This window comes from Pteropus vampyrus, unplaced genomic scaffold (genome assembly GCF_000151845.1).
Source record: "Pteropus vampyrus isolate Shadow unplaced genomic scaffold, Pvam_2.0 Scaffold89, whole genome shotgun sequence".
NCBI classification, from domain to species: Eukaryota; Metazoa; Chordata; class Mammalia; order Chiroptera; family Pteropodidae; genus Pteropus; species Pteropus vampyrus.
Window position 1 is genome coordinate 3,703,044 of NW_011888870.1, and position 5,324 is coordinate 3,708,367.

A 5,324-nucleotide genomic window follows, 5' to 3' on the forward strand; every position below is an offset into this window, starting at 1 on the left:
ATCTTGCCATGACAGGTAATTCCAAAACGACGTAACCCCAGCAAAGAGCTCTCATAGGGAGGCGATGCTTTTAAACAATGCAGTTACCTTGTTTAGCTGGAGAGGCTGCTTTGAATGCTTCAGAAAGTCATTACCCATCATTGCTCAGGCTATACACTACTGCATCCAGCAGTTAGTCAGGGATACCTTGGGAACCCATCTCTTTACTGCTCAGGTCAAGAAGTAACCTTTTTGATATGATGGGAAAGTATCTCTAAGGCAGATGGTTCTTTTTCTAGTTGGAGTTCATGCCTCAATAGGCCCATGACACATTGATGCATGATGACATGCTTTGAATCGTGTTCAATGGTAATTGTAACATAAAAATTGGAACATTTTAGGAGTCACACGGTGTCTGGTGCAGCAAGTAGTTGCTTCACTGACATGTAGATTTACTATGGCATACCTCACGCGTTATTATAATTCAAAAGGCTGTCATATGTGTGGGGCCATCTTATGAACTGAAGTAGTCACATCTGTTAATCTCCATAATTGATCTGCATGATGATCCCAACTCTGACATACAAAAAGTATTTAGCGCAGCGTTATTATGGTCTCCAAGATCTTATGTGTTCTTGCTTTTTCTAATCTTATGTCACCATTTCTACAACTTCCTCTGCTCCAGCCACATTGGTTTCTCTTCACTCCTGGAACATACCCTATCTAAGGGACTTTCATGTTTGACATTCTTTTACCTACTGCATCCATCCTCCAGGTGTTTCACATGTCATACACCTTTTCAGTATTCAGATTTCAGTGCATATATCACCTCGGAAAGATTTTTCATGATTATCTGTATTCAGCCTGTCCCTACTCCCCACCGCACACACACCAGCAGTCTCTATCACATTTTCTAGTTTTATTTTTTGTTAACATTTACTATTTAAAATTTCTAATTTTTAATGTTTTTATTTATTATCCATTTCTCCTTAGTAGAATTTAAGCTTTATTTCAACGGAGACCTGCACATCTTATTTATGGTCATATCCTCAGAAATTAAAACAGTGCCTGGCATATAGTAGGTGATCAAAATTTAAATGATTATGTATCTTATAAAATAAACTATAATATCATTGCCACAAATGCCCTAAGTTCTCTGTCACGTGTTCTGCGTAGGAATAGTTAGTTTCATTAACTAGGCATTATGCTTTCTCTATGGACTCGTGTTTTATTCTGTACCCTCTTGGTATAATAATTGAACATATCCAGGTTTTGGAAAAAGCTGAACTTAGTAGGGTGTAGTCATGAAGCAACATTATTCTTTTTCACCTTTTCCTACTAAACTTGGCCTTTGGATCCTTTTCCCCACTGTGGATTAATTTCAGGTAGGCTTCTTGGCTTTCCCAGTCATTTTCAGACAATAAAAAGAACTTTTTTCATGTTCAAGCTTTAATGATATAACAATAACAACTCTAAAATCATTCATAGTTAAATGTTTCCCTTCTCCAGGATCCAGCCTACTGGCATACACAGGAGAATTGAAGTTTGTTTAAACAGAACAGAAGTTCTCAGCTAAAGCTGGACCTCACATTTACTATGCTGTCAATGGGGTTCCTCGATTTTTTTTTTATATATATATAATTTGAAAGACAACAGCAGCAACTTAGCACTCTAATGCTTTGGAAACTTTCTCTTTGTTTGAATTCCATGGTACATATTATCTGCACATCTCAATGGCACTGATCATTCAGTCCAATAGGCATTTTCTTTTATATAATCTGTGTGTGTGTGTGTGTGTGTGTGTGTGTGTGTGTGTGTGTGTGTGTGTCTTGTTTCCACAATTACTTTCCACTCAAAGTGGCAAGAAATATGTTTTTGTATTCTCCTATGTTATCTTTAAATTCAAGATTAAAATAATAGGTGCTTATTCAGTGACAATTTATGACTAACTTTCCTTTCTTTTTTTATTCATTAGGTTCCTATTATGTAAAAAATATTATGAGAGATCTTATCACACTAAATAGCAAGAACCAAGTCACAATCATCCAGGCGTCGACTTAGAGGTTTCTACTGGTCAATGATGTGGAAATTTGATTATCTATAAAGACAATAATAGTAATTAATTGAAATATCAAATATCTTTAAATACGAGATCATAATAAGAAAAAAAAAACGGTCATCAGATGTAGAAACCAGTTAATTATTTGGAAGCTCCTAGAAAAAGAGAAAGAGTCAAGTATTTATTTTGCTTTTTCTATATATTTGGGTCATAGAGTAACCAAATAGATGGAGAGAAGTAATGAGTAAAAAAGAAATGTTAATGTTAAAATACCATCATTTTCAATTTCTAATCAAAGAAATGAGTCTAGGCATTCAATATCAAAGACTGCCTATATCTTAAAAAAAGAAAAAAAAAGAAAGAGACATATCCTTAAGAAATATTCTTAAAAAGACTTAAAATCTTATCTAAATTCTGACCAAACTTCTAGATTCAATTTCTAACTTACAGAAAATGCAGAGGGCAGAGGAGTGCATTAAATTATACCATGGGAGTGCGATCAACAAAATCTTGATTTTATAAACTCCACGAGAAAAATGACCCAGTTTATTTGACTAATAAATTATCAGCAAGGGACAGAGGAAAGGGAGGGAGAAAATATAGAGTAAAAGAGCTTTAAAATACATATCAACCAATTCCAAGTGTTGACATGATTTGAATCCTGATTACAATAAATAGGGAAAATAACTAAGACTTCTGTATGACAGTTGATAATTTCACACTAATTGTAAATTTCATTATACTAAGAAAATTATTAAATTATTTTTGGTGTGACATTGGTATTATTATATCTAAAAAAAGGTCCTTATCCTTTAGAAATGCATGCTGAAATACTTATGAATAAAAATATATGGTGGATGAGATTTGTTTCATAATAATATAGGAGAAGAGATGGCATATGGGGCACAGATTCAACATGGTTCACCGTGAGTTCTTGATTGCTGAAGCTAGGTGATGGAGGTACATGAGTTCATGTATACCATTTTATTTTTGTATCTGTTTCATATTCTTCATAAAAAATAAAAAAATCTTACTAGATGAAAATGCCATATATTAATTAATGTAACTCTTCCTTTATAAATCTTAATATGTTAATTCCCAGAGAGATAAATTAATGCATTTCACTGTGATTTTTTTAAATAGAAGATATGTATGGGACCAAGAGTGATTCAGGAAATTTATAACTACCTAGAATTACATCCAAATTAACTTTACATGTATGTGTGCATGTATTTTTTTTATTATCATTTTTATTTTGGAGCTCAAAACGCTTAAAAAGACTGTGTAAGAACAATTCATAGACATTATTACTTTTAAAAGAGAGACTACAGTGAATTTTTGATTTTCTAAGTATGATCTGACAACTGAAATGAAAAAAATGCATTTTCAAAATAACTTATTAAGTTGATGAGAAGAAGGTTTTCATTTTGTCAAATCCACGCATACCAGTACATAATTTAATGCAAACTTGCTGTTTGAGCAAAAACAATGATATATCCTATATATTTGAGGCTTTCTTTGTCTGGTTCTGTTTTATCCAAATTCTTATCCTTAAAACCACCTCCTCTCTAAATTATGTCCCTTCACTCATTTAAGGCAAACTCTCTTCTAGATCATAGCCTCCTCCAATTTCCTTGGGCAGTGTTGACCTAAGAACCCTTATGAGCAACTTTTAGGTTTCTTTATGTACCAGTTTATGTGTATTCTCTCTGCAAGTGGAGTATAAGTTCTCTACTGGCAGAGACTGTTTTTGCTGTGTATGTCTTCTTCTAGTTGTATGACTCTGGTGACTAAGAAAGCATCACTATTCATTTGCTAAATTCCACTTACCCCTTATGTAGAAGTAAAAGAGCCCAGATTAGATAGTATAGGGATACCGAGTAAATAACACATTTAAAGCAATTATTTGTATAATATTTACTTGTTTGATTCTCTAAGTTTACTCATCTACTTTTATTTTGGTTCAATTTGAAAAAGCAGTCACACATAGAAATATTCAACACCACTCTATGTAGGCAACATTCTTTTACGATCGTTCCCTTTTTTAGTTGTTTTTATTTAAATTTGGTAATTAGACATTTTAAAGCCCAAAGAGTACATTCTAAGATTTAATTACAAGAAAAATCTTTCTCCCTTATGTAAGTTTTCTTGTAAGGTCATTTTGAATGTGATCTTTTCTTTTCCTCATCATAGCTTCACTTACAATTTTGTTTTTTTAAGTATATACATTCACAGCTTTGCCAGGTTATCACTACCTCTTATTCTCACATTTGAAAACTGATTTTAGGAAAATAAAATATCTGGGAAAATTCTCATGAGTTTTCCTATCAGCAGGGTTACCTATTTTTCTGCAATGTAACAGCTTTGGAACACAAAGGCATTTGAAATAGGTATCCTTGATACAAATTACAGATTACTTTCTCACTACTCCTGGCTGTGTACTCCCAAATCAATAGAAATTCATGGGATCTGAAAATTAAATCTTGCAGTGATTTTTTTCATTCTGACTTTATTGATAAGGTTATAATCCTTCTGCACCATTTTAGTAAGTTCAGATGGAAAAGTATTAACATTGACATTTGAAAATGAATGTGTTAGGTAGGTTGGAAATGTGGAGGAGATGTAAGGACTCCAACCCCAACTACCTAGGTCCTCCTTCAACTTCACAGGCTGCATGAAATATTTTGCTGAAGAGCCCTGCTAAGCCCAATTTGCTCCTGTTGCATTATCCACATGCAAGGAAACAGACTCACCAAAAAAAAAAAAAAAAGGAAGAAAGAAAATGTAAAGCTCATTGTTTTCCACTTAAGGAACTGCTGGTCTAGGTCATCATGATTCAGAGCTTTTCTTCAAAATCCGAGGCAGTTTTTTTAACTACATGGCCACAGACTGATCCCTAAAGGGTGCTTTGTTTAAAATGAGCAGATTCTGAATTTATACAAAACTTAGGATTTCACATGTTCTTCTTGGCTATAATATACCATGTAATAAGAAACAAAGTGTTTCCTTAGCTCTTTTCCTTCTTGGTAAACCATTAATCCATGCAGTGCCATAGGGACCGTGATTCATTATGTCAACCAAACTCAAGGAAAGGGTATTATTAGAATTGTCCTTCTTTCTCTGGTAAATTGCTTGGAAATAAGCAATCATTCTTTATGTCCTCGTTTACCTCAGACACCATTAGACAACTAAAATTTCCTGTTCCTGAACCTAGATGGATTTTTCTCATATAAATATGTCTATCCCTCAATTTGATTTAATTCTGTGCTTTTTAAAAGTCCCTCAA